The sequence below is a fragment of the Paralichthys olivaceus genome, chromosome 2 (genome assembly GCF_024713975.1).
Source record: "Paralichthys olivaceus isolate ysfri-2021 chromosome 2, ASM2471397v2, whole genome shotgun sequence".
In the NCBI taxonomy this organism is placed as follows: domain Eukaryota; kingdom Metazoa; phylum Chordata; class Actinopteri; order Pleuronectiformes; family Paralichthyidae; genus Paralichthys; species Paralichthys olivaceus.
In genome coordinates, this window is record NC_091094.1 from 23,572,566 (window position 1) to 23,590,764 (window position 18,199).

Genomic DNA, 18,199 nt, shown 5'->3' on the forward strand with positions numbered 1-18,199 from the left:
CTACTTCGCTTTCCTCCTCTCTGTCTTGTGTTCTACCTCTGCCCCCATTAAAAAAGATTATCTAACTGCCCGACAACACTCACTACAAAATAACAACTGTCACCTGCAGCAGAATTCATTAATGCATTGCTAACACTGCAGCCCTGTAATGTAATTTTTATAACTGAATGTTAATTCTTATACACTATTTAATGGACATTTTTTGTAATGAATTGCCAGATGGAGGCAGGGCTAGGGCGGCAAAGTTAAAAAACACAACCTGACGTGGAGATTGGGAAAGAGAGTGCAGCGATGAGCCTGCTGGGATGGTTTCATCATCATGCCTGACCCCCCCTGCTGCTGGGAATGGCGGGAGATGGCAGGAGCGGGGAGGAGATAGACTCCTCTTCACAGTCAGAGATTTAATTGCACGCATATTCCATTACCTCTGCACAAATGTCACATTCTCTTCTGATCAGGGGGCATGGCTGCCACCGGCAGCATGGCTGGCGAGCAGCCAGACTATAGTGCAGAAAGCATTCAGCCAATCAGGGCTCCCAGGGCAGACAGAGGTGAGCAGAGGGACAGAGAGACTACAGTACGCCAAAGATATAAAAAAACAAAGGAGAGCCATGAACACAAAGCAGCTGACAGAGTAACATTCAGTCAGCGGGTAAAATCCAGTGTTAACAGATGTCAAATGTTGATATTATTATTATTATTATTATATGTTTTGGATGGTAGAACTTATTGTATTCATACCTAGTTTTTATATAAATGCCATATAATACAATATTGGAGATAGCAAAATGACCTTTGAGTTTAACGTGAAAATATATTTGGTAAACTAAAAAGTTTTGCATTAATAATAAAAATAAAAAAACACCTGACCTCATCTAAAACTTTGAGAGTTCTGAACTGAGATTCAATTTTATATTTAAAAAATCCTATGGAAAAGTCAAACTTTCCAATGTATTTATAACCTTGTCAGACTGCAAGTCAAGATACTTTTCTCGACTGATTAATCCTTTTGTCGATAAAATACCAGCAAATAGCATAAAAAACACAATCTTCTAGCGCTCAAGAAGAAGTCTTAAATTGTCACATTTGTTCGATCAGTGATCCAAAACCCAAAGATATTCTGATAATCACAACTGAGAGGCTACAACCAATGTTTGGGTTTTTTTTGTTTATTTTGCTTTGTTAAATTGATTGATTCTACTCACTCCAACTGGTCGAGGCAGATACTGAGTCTGGTTCTGATAAACTTTTCTTCTAATTACAAGGGAGTTTATTGTCTCCACAGTCACACATGCTGTTGTTGTTGGAACTGTTTCTCTATAATTTTGTCAAGTCTCTAACTTATTATGTAATGTGCCTTGAGAACTTTGTTGTGATATACAAATACAATTTGTTTAATTGAACTTTGTCAAGAGGTGAAAGCATTTCAAAGCTTTGATTTACGACTGTTGCCTAAAAATGTTAATGTGTTATATGTATTAATAACTTAGTGGTTAATATTTCTCAAATCATTGCATCCATTTCAGACCAGAGCTGTAGTTAGCAGCTAGCTAGAGTAATAACATAGTAGAATTAAGTATAATAATAATCTTGTTTTAAACAAATTAATTTAAAAGCTTAGAATCAGGACCAGTGGTACCAGGGGCTGTGATTTGGCCCTTACTGGCCCTGAGGATTTTAAAGTGGGATAAGTCCCAGTCCTTTTCAAATCACTGGCACATATGTGACATGTCAGCAACAACTGGGGCCTGGAAGCAGTTTACAAAAATACAGTGGTGGAGTTATATTTATACAAAATAATTGCAACATCAGTGAGTGAAATTACTTATTTCCCCCCAAACATTCAGAGCTACTCTACTATTTGTGTCTTTATCATTTATGTTCATTCTCACTGACTGAACAGCTGAAAGATGAAGCCAATGAAAAGCTCAGAAAAGAAATCTGCTGGGCTCTGCTTCAAACTAATGATGGACTCATACAAATAAGCCTAATAATCAAATCCACCAGTCCTTTGGAGTCATTTCACAGACTGACAGCACACACAACACTGTATGAAATAAGAGAAGGGTGGGTAGGAAGCTTGCCACATACTCTGATCACTGGTGCTAAACTGATTGACACTCCATTCATCCAATCAGAATTCAGCTTCCAGTCTGGAGTGCAGGACCACTGAGGGTTTCAGAGAAGACACAAACACAGAGAAAGACAGAGAGAGAGAGAGACAGAGAGAGAGAGAAAGAAAGAAAGAAAGAAAGAAAGAAAGAAAGAAAGAGAGAAAGAAAGAAGGGAAAGATACAATGATTATAAACAGGAAGTGAAAGGGTGGGGAAAGTCCCTTCCCAGGTCATTGAGCCCATTTGAGTACTTGCAAAGGTAAACGTGACCGTCGTCAGCCACAAGTGCGTGATGCGTATGACACACTGATTCCTGCTGGCGTGTCCTGGCCTACATGCATATCTAACTTTCATATCTGAACATGCAGATGAGCAACTGTAACAGACGCACATCGTAAAACAGAGGTTGAATCACAATAACTTGTGTCGGTTCAGTTCTCACTTTATCACAGTTGCCCTTGAGAGCCCACATAAAACACATGTTGCATTCAGTTCAAATGGCTGTATGTGATGTATGCACAGTATAAAGAGAGAAATGTCTTAAAACAATTAAATAAGTAATAATACCACACTCAATGGAGCACATTTCTCCGCCAAGGGCAAATAATCCCCTTAAAGTCAATCAGGCTGCACCGAATTACTCACACATTGATATCTGGATCCACATCAAAAATGTATGTGTTCTTTCCTGACCTATATCACATCCTTCCACCAAGTTGTGTTAAAATCAGTTTGGTTGTAATTGTTTAATCTTGCTTACAAACATACAAACCAAAAAACAAACAGACGGCTGAAAACATCACCTGCTTGGCAGAGGTAACTATTGAATAATTTCGTACAATTTCAGTTTCCAAATAGGTTTAATATACAAGAAAATAATTCACTGTCCTTTTAAATTATTTTATTTGCAACCATGCAAATAATATAAATAAGATGTGATGAGAAATGTCAGCACTGTAAAAGGCTAGACATTGACATCATGGCGTGATATACAATCTGAGACATATGATTGCTCTGGAGAATGCATTCAAAGTCATAGTGGTCTACAAACCCTTCAGTGGTCTCGACCTTAGAATAATATTACACAGTTTTTTTGCATAGATGATGAATGGCTGGCACCATAACAAAAACATCTGAAACTAGCTGGATGTTTTGCTCATTCAAAAACCTGGCATTAAGCTCAAAAGTACTCATCTGTAGCCAGATAAACAAGTGGAAAGATGCTAATGACTTCCACATACGATTCAGATCATGCAAATGAGGCAGCAGAATGGATGGCTTCTGGTGTTGTCCCTGTCAAAGAAATGATGGCCGCATTTGTGGCTTGTTGCCCCTGATGTATGTGTGTGCGACCTTGTTGTTTCATGTGGTCAGGTCTCCAGCAGCACAGCAAAGCAATCCAGCTCCCAGCTAATTGGCCCGCTCTATGAGTAAGCGTGTCAAAAACCAAATCTATAACTCTATTTGTGTGTGTAGCGGTGTAGCTGTCGAACCAGACACAACAAACCACAGCCCCAATGTCCCAACTCCTCATAATTCACCAGTGTGGAATTCCACTAACTCCTTTACTGCAGCCGTTGTTTCCACAGCCTGTCCACATTCCTGGGCCAACCATCGGCCCCAGATAAGACCCTTCTGATTACTCGCTTGCATGCCTGTCATTACTCCCAAAAATATGTTGATCCCACAAGACAGCTCCCCCCAATGGATTTATGGCCACACTATTGTATCTCCATGCCCGAAAAGGAGCTTGCTTTGTAAAGTCCCCTCGCTTTGGGATCAACGACAGAGGGCACTCGGGGTCTTCAGTTGAGCTTGCTGCCATGTCTCCAACATAGAGCTGAAGCTTTCAAAAGTACTTGGTGAGAATATACAGATATTTGTGTGCGGGATGTTAAAACAGGAGGTGAATAGAAGATAGATTTGATCTTGGGTTTCGGTTGGTCTAGTGCACAAGTGGTTATGTTTTATAGTGTAATCTGTCCATAAAAAAAGACTAAACAACCAAAACTTCAAGATATACAGCAAGCTAAGATGCCAAAATAAAGTTTCAAATGTTTATCTCCAACAATAAAGCTTTCTCTCTTTGTGGTCTTCTGCTGCCAGCTGCTAAACTCTCAGATCACTCTATGAACATGTGGTTGTAATCCTCCCCCTTTTCACTGAAATTACAAACTGTGTCAGTTTCTGAAGATAATCTACTATGAGCCACTTTGCAGCATGTGTGTTAATTGCCACTCATTTGCGAGGTCATTGACAAACTAGACAGGTTTCTGAAGCTGCCTGTCCTTGTTGAAAAGTATGAGTAGGGTGAGAAACAAGCACGCGGCAGGTGATGACACAAATGGCCATAATGAAAATAAGTATAGGTATAGATATATGTTATCTTCCAGTATTGGTCAGATGTTCACACGTCATCAACCCACCCACTCGTTTGCTATGAATTTTCCAGACATTTTCCTGTTGTATTCTCGCTCGCATTTTTCAGATATTTTCCTAAGGGGCTGGAAGGAAAAGTTCCAAAAGATGTTTGGAGCAACCGACTTTTGCATTCTCACACACAGTCCAAAATCAGTGTTAGATCCAAACAATAGCTCTGTATTAATACAGCTATAAAAAGTCTATCTAGATATATATTATAAGTGAGCAAATCTGCATTGGCTGAACATTTTTTGGGGATAATTTTAGATTAAAACTATTAATCAAGAGATATTACTCACCCTCACTTCTTTCAGAAGTGTATGTACATTCACAAGCTACAAGTATATGTTGCTATACAACCTTTATCTTTTTACAGTAGAATCCTCAGTCATAAATATATTTCTACAACAATCTTATATTCTATCATTTGGTGCTGCTGAGGGTGTTTCATTAGCAGAGAGGTGCTAAGGTCAGATGTGGAAGGGTCCTCCCTGTGCCCCTGATCATCATAAAACAACAAAAAACTTTGGCTCCTGTCTCTGTTGTATTGAGAAGTTAGTGGCCCTTCATTCCATGGGCATCGATGCTTAAGATGCATGCATGATGCCTTAAATCTGTGCTGTGTTGCCATGTTATATTACACCCTGAATAACAATAAGGAACTTGTGTGACCTATTCAAATTCATTAAAATGAAGGAAATCTGAGAGAGAAAAAGACAAAGGGCAAAATGAGCCATGCATAAACAAGATACAATATTCTCAAAAGAACTATAGACCCCAGACATCCATAAAGACAGTGAGATGGATCTCCACTGCAGCCCACCTCACACTCACTCAACCAGATTCAAACCAGTGACCAGGTGACTGAGGCTGCGAATGTGTTGGGGGGGCATTGGTGTTGTATCGGATCAATGGCTTGACCCATTAAGTCACACCACTCCCAGCACCTCATCTACTAAGGGCCAGTCTTTGGGAACACCCCTAGCTGACCCATGTTGCTGGGGACAATTACAAGAGAGTGGTCTTTCAGGGCCGACGCCCACTTGACCCGGTAGCGTAAAGACATGGAGGAGATCCACATGATTTAAACTCTTTCCCAAGACGTGCTGACAAGGTTAGAGGGTCAACACAGACATTAACAGGTCAGTGTGTGGCCCACTTGGGAACAATTACTCCCAGTCACAGCTAAGTGGACACTTGATTGAACACGACGGAGGCAGGACACACTTCCCACAGATAACAATCCCCAGAGCCATTTAGGATAAAAAGCCCTTGTGATACAGCCTTTATGGGCAAAATTCATCTTCCTTTTCCCTTTTAAAAGAATGTGAGAGTGTGATAGAGAGCCATTCTCTGGAAGAGATGAGTCTCTCAAAGCATTACCATTTTCTAGCAATACTAATAGCTACTTATGACACAGAAACAATTACAAGGTGACTGGGAGAAAAAGCCAAACAATGGGACGAGCTGTTGAGATTCCATTTTTCATTCACGGAAAAAAAGTCATCTCACTAAAGAAATAGTGCTGTCTCACAACAGAGTTTGACTCAAATTTTATAATCAGGTTCAAAACAACAGCAAAACTTGACCCATAGTAAAAACTCAGGCACATGAACATAACAGTCACTCATCTCTAATTAACTGTGTGGGTGCTGTGTTATTTTTTACAACTTAGTCTTTAACATCTTGTCATGCATACACACCAAAAAACTCACTCCCCACCTCTGAGTTGTTTCATTTCAAATGTCAACAATAAATTGTATGGCTTTAACATGCAGAGGAGAAAAAACTAAGCAGATGTTTGAGGGTAGTTGGACCCGATAAAATAGCAAAGTTACTAATGTGCATCTCTGTGTCAAATGGTCACTCTTGTCCTTTAGTCTCTTCGTACACAAATGGCGCTTATCGATTCGCGAACACATTTCCCCAGCATTTGCATAAGCTGTGTGTTGTTTTTGTGGTATTGTTTCTCTTTTTTCTGGGTCTTTGTTTGTTTATTTCGTTAGAAAATCAGTTCCACGTTGTCCCTCCATCTGCAGGCTGGTGCAGCAGCTGTTGGTTGTTAGTGGCTGGAGATGACACAGTTCACCACTTCTCCAAGAGACAGCCAGGAGTCCAGAGACCAGCACAGCTGCAGTGCAGGGAAACTGCTCATCACTCTCCCTGCTCACTCTCACTTTTCTGCGAAACAAACATTTGCAGGGAGAAGAAAAAACGACTCCAATATCTGTCTCCTGTCCCAATTCATTACGGGGGTTATTTCAAATTCATGTAGGACCCCCTGAGATACAACCTTACCAAAGATTTCGGCAAAGTGATACAACAGTAAGCCATTTGCACATGCAGAGTGCAAAAGCAACAGCCTCACGGGCTGACCCATTGGTTGTTGTGGCAGTCAGCTTTATTCCCCAGGATGGTTTTGTAACCAAGTGGGCATCATGTGAATACCATCTGGGTACCACTTATTTAAAGCTGGCAGAAGTCCCGTGGCAGGCAGCCTGGCAATGAGGAGAAGGGAATAAATTGCATCATTTACTTAACATGCATTTACCGTTGCGCCCTTTAAAAGCCCATGACTAAATAATTTGTTTTTTCCGGGTGCCAGTTTCTGTCAGCCAATTTGTGTTGTAGTTGTGCGACAAACAGAGCGACTGTCAAAGGGCTGATAAAGGAGGTACCGAGATGTTAAACACATGAAATCGCATTTAACACCAAGTATATTAAAAGCCCTCAATCCATTTACACCAAAGAAATCTCCCAGTGCATTGTGCACTACACAGAATCCATAAACAGACAATAAACACATTGTAATTATAATGCCAACTCTTTAATTACGTGTGTCATTTGGGGATGGTCGAGCTCACTAATTGCCAGAGTGATGTGAGAGGACTGGGGGAGGCAAAAAGGAGATCAAGCCTCGGGCCCAATGAGAACCATATTCCCCGCTCTCCAAGCGTGTTAGAAGGCAGAAAATTCAATTGGCATGGTTCCAAAGAAGAACAGTCCAAACAGCCTTAATCAGCAGGGACTAACTCCATGCAAATGATTTACATTAGCACAAGTAAAGAGAGCAGGAAAATATCTAAGGTTTCACTCCCAGAGCATAAAAGCAAAGAAAATGTATTTCCTCTAACCTCACTGCCAGGGGTCCTTGTTAGAAACAGGTAGTTTTCACCATAAAATCCTAAACTATCTAAAGAGGCATAAAAGGATATTTAAAGACTGATTTTGGATGTGAGGCAATCTTGTGGATTTAACCTCTTTTTACTGGAAAGAGAACAATTGATAAACAACAAAACATTTTACAACATAAATTATGTGTAATACCTCCTCACTGTGCTTAGACAATGCATACACAATATATCAATTACATATTGAGTCTTTGTCGTATTGCTATTGATGGAAATTAAATTGCAATAATTATTGTTGTTGTTTAATTCTCCAGCCCTAATGCAAACTCTTATAATATCATAAACCAAGGACCTTGTTGCTGTTAGGGGACCACTGCACCTCGTGCCACCAAGACCATATCAGTCTTATAATATTTTTACTTTATTCCCCTCAAAAAAAGCTTTAGAAGTTAAAAAAAAAAGTTTTAAAAGTTTTATTTCAGTTTTAACTTTTACTTCAGGGTTTAAGTCCATGTGCATTTGTTTTTCCTAGTTGGAAAGTGACATCAGCAGCACTGCGGGGAAACCAGACTAGAACCAGGAGAGAGAATAGATACCTTTGTTGCTAGATTTCATGAAAAAATGTCACTGAGACAGAGAGACAAGTAGGCTAATAAAGACAGTTCATTTTCTCCATAATGTCATTTTAGAGTCGCAATGTTGAGAAGATATTTGTCTTGTTAATAATTTTTTTATGATTTGGTGAATTTAGAGCGAAAGGACCGGTCATAATCAGTGCTCATGTTCTGTCATTAGAGTGAACACAAATTAGAACCAAAAGTGTTGACATTTGAGATTTGACTTTTCAGAGACACTGCAAATCAAGGGGGTAAGAAATAAATTGCACCTTCCTTAGAAAGCACCTGACCACATGAAAAAACAAACTACACAGTGTTATAGGTGAGACATTTCTCATGGGTTAAATGTGTGTCCTTTAGCAATCCAAACCAGAATTGTGATACGGGAGCTTACAGTATATCAACACCATGCACAATTATCTACTGTGTATATATTAACTTTTAGCTCTACCTGTTTTTTGATGAAAAACAGTCAACTTTTTTCAGCAACAGTATTATCTGTTTAGAACTTGTTTTTCCTTGTCTGATCACATGATCAGGTATGTTGATGCTCATTTGTGGATCAGAGTCCAAACGTGAAGTGAATGTCCTCAGATAGCCTCCAGTATTAGTATATACAATATATGGCAGTGACTGTGGTGATCAAAGATCACTGACTAAATTATTTAAACTGTCATAAGTACAGTGCACTCTGAAGACACTTTTCTGAGATGAATCATCAGCCAAGCAACGAGAAATGTCAGTTAGGCAATGAGAAACTTTTTCCGCCATTGTTTACATATTTACTAGCACTATGCGGTTGGCCTTCATGTGAACAACAGTCTCACAGCTTCCAATTGCATGATCTCACTTAGTCGGAAAAAGAGCTGTCACTGTGAATCTGGTAGAAGGGTGTGGCATTGCAATCAATGAAGGTGGAGAAACACAAACAAAACAAAGCTATTATTGGTCCCGCAGCATGAAATCATGCATTAGCTAAGCTGAAACAGTCAATCCTGCACCAGTTGGTCTACAATTTACTGCTCAAATTGTTCTCACCTCTGCTTTTTCCATTCCTGTGTCTATGTGAGGTTCAACTGAACACTTCACTGTGCCCTGCAAGGTCTTTTACACAGCACCGCTATTGATAAAAGAGATCAGAGCGCCTAAGAGGGAGAGAAAGAGTGCATGAAGGATACAGAGTTTTCATCTATTATCCATCTCCTATTCTAATGCAGCCATTATGCTCTAAAAAGAGACTGCTCATCTATTCATTTTATGAGGCATTTGAAAAAAGATGACACTGCAAGAGGGTTGGGCTGAGTGATTAAAATTCTTTGAATTAGCCCTTCAATCACTGCTTACAATTGTGCATAAAGTACACAGAAATGCACTCAAAAGCCTGGCCCAACTCCTCTCTGTAGTAGGATATGAAAAGATTGATTTACTCATTCCTCTCTGCTGGTTGTTTTCAGTGTGAGGAATTGATTGGTCAACACATTAGAAGCTTGTACATTATGCACTCCATACACACAACATGAAAAAGCTTTTGGAAAAAAAGAGCCAATAACTAAGAACAGATGATTGCTTAAACCGCACCATACATACAGCATTTAGAACAGATATAGCAAATTTTCAACAAAAGACTAGAAACAGTGAATAGTAAATGGCAAACATTAACAAACATGGTGGAAAACAACTCTGGAACATGCTGCATATGATGCTGAAGCACTGTGATGTCACTTAACACTATTACTCTTTCACTAACTCTCTAGGCTGCTTGTAGACCATGTAACTACAACTGGAATAATGTTAATAATTTCAAAGTAATAGGATTGTTACAGTAAAAAGCAGAGTGTATATTTGAAATTAAAATAAAAGCTGACATAATAAAAGTAGGTTACAAGGATCATTTAATAGATTTAACAGACAATATATACCTCCACCAAGGAAGTTATGTTTTCAGTCAGAAAACAACCCATTCAATTTTGGTGTAGCTCCAGATCAGGGAGTGGAGTCAACATTTTTTTTATCACTTTCTTGAAAATAGAGACAGGATGTTATTTAACATTTTCAAGTTTCCAAAGAGATAATTCATGCATCTTGCTGAAAAAAATCTGGCATATTTCGGGGACTGATATCTTTAAGTGTGTGCATGTTTGTGTAGCTTGATTGAATAAATAGGGACGGTTGGGTCTTGGTAGTACGTACTCTCTAAAGCGATTATCAGACATTACCTCCGGGTAAAAGATGGAGAATTGGCTACAGAGTTTACCTGTAGTTTGCCTTTCACACATGCACAACACAGCAGGAGGTTCTCTGCACAGACGTGTTCACAACAGCATCAAATCTTCTGCATTGTTCAGGCAAGAGTTGGAGCAGCCGGGTGCAGCAGAAAGAGGCAGGAAGTGACATATTAACACCGCTACAGAGATCATGTGATTTTGTTTACAGCACTATGTTACCATCTTCAGCTCTTCTCACCACAAACTGTTTAAAATATTTGTCAGTGTCTTCTACGTGTATTATGCCGCTTTTTCACCCAGAGATATTGGTTTCGTTTTTGTTTTTAAATTTTTGCGTGTTAGAAGCATCATCAACGTGGGGTTATGCCAGTGGAGGGAAACCTTTTTCCTATCACAATTTAAATTTTTGTAACATCCTTTAGGTGCCATACTAGAATGGTTTACCCTACTGTACTTTACTATAGAACACATGTATCACTAAACTCCCTAATACGGTGGCGGAAACATCTTTGGTGAAGTGTCTGATGTCATATAGTAGTGGTGATGATACTACTCACAGCACGTTTTCTGGGGGGTCAGTCAGTCCTGAGCAGAACTGACTCAGTTTTGAAAAAAAGAGCTGCTTACAGCAGCAAGTCATCGCAAGCAGAGATGGAAACTTCAGTTCATATCTCCTCACAGAAAGAAAATCCTCAGGACGTACATTCAGTTTATAGAGCTCTAACAGAGGGAGGTTGTTGTACTTCACTTTGAGCTTCTCGTTGTATTGCAGTTGGATTATTTCATGTTATTGGTTGTCAGGCACATCAACAGGTTCCACATTAAATGGCTTAACGAATATTTTCAGTTCCTTTTGTTTACTTGTCATGTCCTGAAACCTCTCGCTAAAAGCCTGAAGGCGTTTTGCAAACTCTCAAGCATATTTAGAATTCATAGCAGGCTGTTGTTCTCACATAGTCAGAATATGTACAGTGTTTGCACACAATGCACAATTTTACTTTCTCTGATTCCAGCAGCTGTGCAGCACTAACAAGGCTCCTTCACAAATTCCCCCTCTATTGAAAACTTGCCTGTGTAGCACTGTCTTTGTCAGAATATGGTCATCTGGAAGATGCTTGTTGGATACCCAAACTCGGACACAGAGTTGTACATGAAGTGCATTTGTTCTTGCACCTCATCTAGTTAAGCTGCATGTTTCCATCTGTAATCATGATCGAAATCAGCCTGCTTATTACTGGAAACGCTTCCAGTAAACATGACACATTGTTTTTTTACAGAAGGTTTTCCATTCCTCTTAAAGAATAAATTCAGCATGTAGTCGCCATGCTGCTTATCAGTGTTGAGACCAAACAGCTACGTGTGTGTTTCATCCAACCTGACGGTGACCTGATGACCAAACAGCCAAAAGCATCACCCCATCTATTTTATGTTTTACTTTTTACATAGGAAAAAAATGCAGTCATGAGAATTTAGTTTTTCCCCTAAATGAATTGTGTCATGGGTCGCAGGTTGGAGGCTTCCCACCCCTGGGTTGACCTCTGGTGGGATTGGTCGTCATTACAACTCACTGAGACACAGTCTAGTATCAACATACCTTTTCTAATTTTTTTTACTCCAGTGCCTGGAACAAAATAAGTACTGAATTAAGTATCAGTTTCAGTTGATTTTCTCTCTCCTGCTCACCCACTCATACGCTCACTCTCTGTCTTTATCTTGTTCTGTTTTTAGATGCGTAGTCACTTAGATAAATGTCTTGTAAGCCACAATAACATTCAGCAAAGTTTCCATCCCTAATATAAACGCGTGCTCGCCCATTCATAGAAAGGCTGAGCAGCACCAGGGTCAAGAAGTTAAGTCACCATTAACCCATTCAGATTAAGTGCAAATGGTAGTTTATGAGACAGATATTCAAGAGCTTATGTGAATGTTTGTGCACTTGTACAAAAGCTCACCAGTGAACTACACGTGGTCTATCCTACATTACAACATCAGCTTTTTGCCGCTGGCTTTTTCCTCAACTGTAAACACTCATTTTGTTTTTGACAGGTCACATTTTAGACTCTAGTGGCTGTTTTTAGTGCCTCTGTTGTTATTTGTTGGGGGGGGGGGGGGTGTTGGTGCACATGTTGTCATGACACAAAGTTCATTGGTTTTATGAAACAACAGAGTAAGACCAGTACTTGGTTATTACACAAAATGCTGGGGAGGTTCTCCTGCAATCATTCAAACTGCACTGGAGGTGAATTGACAGAACAATTTGAATTCGATAAATCTTGCAGTCAAGATGGATTCGTTCATTTCATGTCGGTGTTTGTCGTTCTCTGCTCATAAACCACAACCTTCACATACTTTGCAAACTTAAAATAAATGTATTATGATAATTTACAATATCGACTGAGATGAAAATCATTATCTTGATTTTTGGCAATATTGTCCAGCCATGAAGTTGCATCACTTATATAAAAAAATGGATTTCTTATTCATACCAGTGAGTTATTGGTATTATTCATACCCTATTAAGCTGTATGATCATAGTACATGCAGCCACTTCCCACCCCTCTATTTACTGCAGTGAGAACTTGACAGTATCTTATAGTAGTGGCACAGCAGGGGGACACATTTCCTACTCGCATAACAGAGCAGAGGTTTTTTCCAGTTTCTGCTGCTGACCATTTGAAAACTTGCTGCTTACTGCACATCACACAGCCGACTGCTGTGCTCGCTGCTGTGTGACTCTGGTGAGACCTTAGCAGGATTAGCGACAGCCACAGCGGCTGTCACCTCCCATCTAAAGGGGACTTTACACACATCCGCAGCCTCTGATGCTGAGCCACTCTGTGAAAGCCACAGATGCATCATACCTGGTGTGGATCTAACATAAAATTCACATGATAAGCACAAGCCCTAAAATACTGTCCATAATTCAAAGAAATCCAGTAATACTAAAGAATTTTAAGTTGTGTGGTTTTAGTCATCACGCTTGGTGTTCCACAACTTAAAGATAGGGTTGGTAATTTGTTTCTGAAACCCATTTGTCTTATCTGTTGAAATCCTCTTCATGTCCCGATAGCCATCAGTAAATAAAGTTGTCTGAAAAGACAACCAATCATTTAATTCTGACTAAATTAAATCACTGGTGTACCTGTCTGTCATTACCTGGCCTGACATGCACGCACTCAGCCCGTGCTCTCACTGAACATGATTAGTCATCAAGCTGAGAGACATACACCACTGAAGCACAGACAATAGTCAGAAGTTAACGAGTGGGTCATGGAAAAGTCGGCTTCTTGCAGTTGTCAGACAGTGCACGTCCATGTGTCTTGAGCATAGACTGTATATAAAGAGGTCTTGAGGGCGTAGTTTTGTCAAGAGGGATGATGGGAGGGGGTGGGATGTATCAGTTCCATATCGTAGCCTTCTCTTGCAAACTTTTCCAGGATTAAAAACCCTAGCTTTAACTAGTGTGTTCTAAGTGCCAACTAGTGGGATATACAACGAAGCAATTTCACTATAATGAAAAAAAATGATGTGTGGAAACTAGGCTTGAAATCATTGTGGACTTTTGCCTTTTAACTTAAGTCTTAATATTATTTGCCATATTAGGTTGTTTTTTTTAAAACATGGTTAGTGTTAAAAAATTAAGAGTTTCAAATTCTCCCTTTACATCTATATTGACAAAATCAATATTGTGAAATATGAATGAATGGGATTGAATATGTTACACAATTTTTGTATTCAAAATAATTAGCTAAAAAGTTACCATTAAGAATGTAAATAAAGTATACAGTTTTAAGTATATTAGAAGATAACACAATGAGACAGGTTTAAGCAATATAATGTAAAACAAGACTTCTGGCACAGTATAATGACACCAGTGAATCACCCAGCCCTAACAAAGTCAGAAATATCAGCAAAAACAACAGTGACAATGTGTTTATCAACCCAACACATGCAGCAAATTGTGGCAACGTTATCTGCTTAAACACATAATTCCATCCAAGGCTAATCTATTGACCAGAGTGATAAACAAAAACTCCTGTGAAAATAACTATCTCCAACTGAGTGGTTTGGGAATGGGGCCCCACCCTGTTTACAACAGCGAGAACAAAAACAAACTCCCTCCAAGGAGCCCTGGCAAATGCAAGTCACACACACTCCAACCAACACAGGCAAACAACAACAACGTCTGAAGATCTACTGGGAGAGAGTGGCCTATCAAACAACAGCCGTCTGCACACAAACAAGGTGTGCATCTCTGTGCTTTCCAGGGGAGTGGATTGAAGAGTGAGAGAAAAAGACAGAGAGAGAAAGCGAGAGTTGGTGTGAAAGTGGAACTGAGTAGAAAGTCAAATACCACTCCCACCACGGTCGCAGGTCAACTGAATCATCAGGAGTCAGGGAAGATACCGTCACCACCTTCCATGAATAGCTCACAAAACCACATCGGTGTGACTTCACTGTGCCAAACCCAGTCGTTTGAGAACGCTTTCCCCTCAATAACCAAGGGAGTCTGACTGAAGAGGTAATGAATCTCAGTTAACAAGGCCATTATCAGTGAAGGAACTACATCATCAGGAGGGACTCAAATCCACCAGGCCCTTACCTCCACTGGCCTTTTTAATGTTGCTATTAACTGCTCAGGTATACTGCTAACAACTGTACCAAAAAGAGCACAAAGATAAAAGTGCCACACGTTTGATTCCGCACTGTACATCATCACGGTAAACAATGAGAGTGTATAAAGGGACACAAGCCCAATTAGCCATCTCCGCTCTTCGCTGTCAAGTGTTTAAACAGCCGGCTAGGATGATAATAGTAACCTGTATACTTTCATCTGTGCTTCAGACTCATCAGCACGCCAGCACCTCTCGCTGCAGCGCTGCACTGCATCTTGGGTAATTACTGCTTCCCAATTACCACCCAGCTGGTAAATATATATCAAATAAACAAGCAACAACCCGTCAATTAGGAGCACCCTTTCATAATGGGGGGTTCAAAATGATGTTTCATGTGCAGACGGAGGAAAGCGGAAAAAGAATGGAAAGCATTTGGTCTTCAAAGTGAACTTGTGTCCGTTATACGCAGTCAAGAGAACATCAGATCATAACAGTTTGTGGGATAAAATAATTAAAACTTGTGCGTGTTTTCGAGGCGATCGCTGGGCACCTCTCATTAAAAGGTGTTTTAATTGCCAACAGGGTGGAATGTACGACATGGTTACCGTGCTGCTCCACCAAGAAACTACTTAAAACTGAAACATGGCCTTTTTCTTCACAGATGAACGAAGACGGACAGTAACAATGTTGAATTCAAAGGCAAAGAGAACAGCTGCAGTAACAGTCTGTCAACAAAATTTGCATTGCTGCTCTCTCGTCGTCTCCATTACTCTCTCCTGTCTCTCCTCGAGCCCATGGAGCTGCCGGCTCAGATCTGAGTACTCTGATGGCTTATCACATAGCGAGCAGCAGGCTAAGCTGGAGTGATGCGCCCAAAAGACATGATCAAAGCGCACCAACTTTTCCACCCAGCGATGATGATGGAAGAGCAGGCTCTGCCATGTTATGTTTCTTATTAGGGCTGGGGCTGCCAACTGAAAACACAGCCAAGGAGTCATGGATGAGGCCCTTAAAGATCTACTCCTGCAACCTTATTTTGCATTACACTGTCTACTACATTTAACAGGGTTTAAGCAGCAGTCTGAGACATTTTCATATTAGTGAGTTGTGCTGCTCTAATTCTCACACTGATAAAGCATAGCAAAGATTTAACATATAGCCAGATCACAAACGCTTTTATTTTGAGGCATCTGGTTTATGATAGGTCTTAAGAAAAAAAACTTGCAAATGAAGAACCAATAAAAAACGATTTGTTTAGTATATGGAAGAACTTGATACATTACACAATCTGCCACCACCGTGGCACAACCACCGTGGCACAACCACCAGGAACGTAATATATTCACTTTGAGCTCATCTTGTGCCACAGATCTAACCACGGTTATTTGACTTATCAAACCACACCACTTGTAATCAAGAAGTAAAGGATGAGTTAAATCTTTAAGAAACCACTTTTGAATCAGGTAAATATCACATCACACATCTGCAGAATGCTCCACCTCCTTTTCAACCAACATACTTTACCACCATGAGAGTTCAGGAACAGTCTCCAACATTAGACTCAAGAACATTAAAATCATCATTCACCATTATTTCTTGACATGCCAGAAGGCAGAAAAAAACAAAACTAAAATGTTTTGCAAAAACACTATCAGGATGTGTGTAAAAATGCAGTCAAGACCACAAAGGGAAGAGATAGAATAACTTACTCGCGGCCAATTATATGTCAGTGTGTGAACATAAACTTTTGAAAACCCTGTAGAGTTCAAACAGACAAAGAATCACTCACAGTTCTGACGTAATCAACTTTCACCAGGGGCTTTTAGTTTGTTCCCAAAGTTGTCAACTTCACTTCCTTTCCATTTTGCCCTGAAACAACAAACAGAACAACATGTTAGTATCATAGTAACAACAAAACCTTGGTCTAAATATTCATTGAGAGGAATTGAAAGCTGTGTCGTCCATCAGGCATCCAAAGGTGCATCGTAAACAAGCGCAGACTGATACACACACTGGACAGCTGATAGAAACAGGTGCCGAGGTTTTCGTCTGGCAGATGAGAGCAGCTTGTAGCATATGGCCGAGCCCCTCGTGTTTGAACCAAAAGACCTGTAGTTTACCTGCATCAATCCCTAAACATACAAGTGTTGTGCTTTTAAAGAAACTCTATTACAAGCCTACAAGAAGCATCTTGTACATACTCAAACATAGTTAAATCATATGAATAAAAATACACTGATTAGGTTATACAGTACAAAAAAATAAACAAGTAGGAAAGGTTAAAAGAAAATGAGACAAAACTTACACTTGCAGTCTTACAAAGACACAATTCATCTTATTAACGATGCAATAATTTTCTAATAAATTAAGTCTTGTTTATTTTATTTTATGCTGAACACATATGTCTGGATATAAATGATTTTTAAAAAAAGTATGTATCTTTTTCACAAGTTAATACTGAATACGTTTTAGGAGTTCCGGAGTTTCACTATGCTCTCGAAAAAAAATCTCAAATCTCGTTGCAAATCAAACCACAATGTAACAACACCTCTTTTAAGCGCTGTTTTTTTTTTGTTCAAAGTCTTTCTTCAGTAAAATCATATGTTTTTCCTGCTGTGTTCTAGAGTATCAGATGGGTATTTACAAGAACACATTTCCTAAATTAAAATACAAGGTAAAATAAATTGATATTAGTCTTAATTTTCTTATTTAACCTGTATATAGGGACTGAGCAAAATATATTTATTGAGTTAATTTTCCCACTGATATCCTGTTGATTTAGGCTGTTGCAAAATATGATCCAGCCCAGACTGTGTGTAAAACAGAGCAATTATTTATTAAATTAAAAAACACGACTTTAATCTAAAATCAGCACACCAATAATTAACTGGCAGATAGAACAGATACTTTGATATTTTCCAACAATGGACAATTTGTATTCCAGTGCTGTATTCCTGAAACACAACATGAGCAGTAAATTCATTTTGTAACTCAACTTAATTGATTGTAATTGCATGCTCCCTCTCTCCCCGTGCAGACGGATGCCATTTTTTGTCAGCATCTCTCCTTTTTATT

The 18,199-nt window shown here is 39.5% G+C and overlaps 1 protein-coding gene across 12 annotated transcripts in view; it reads right to left on the bottom strand.

Annotated features, from left to right (window-relative positions):
- Window positions 1–18,199, bottom strand: part of foxp1b (forkhead box P1b) — a 153,691-nt gene that overhangs the window by 132,101 nt on the left and 3,391 nt on the right. For all 12 annotated transcript variants that reach the window (XM_020086817.2, XM_069512654.1, XM_069512694.1 and 9 more), the window contains one exon: window positions 16,914–16,993. The gene's annotated coding sequence lies outside the window, so the exon portion shown is untranslated. The remainder of the gene's footprint in view (window positions 1–16,913; window positions 16,994–18,199) is intronic.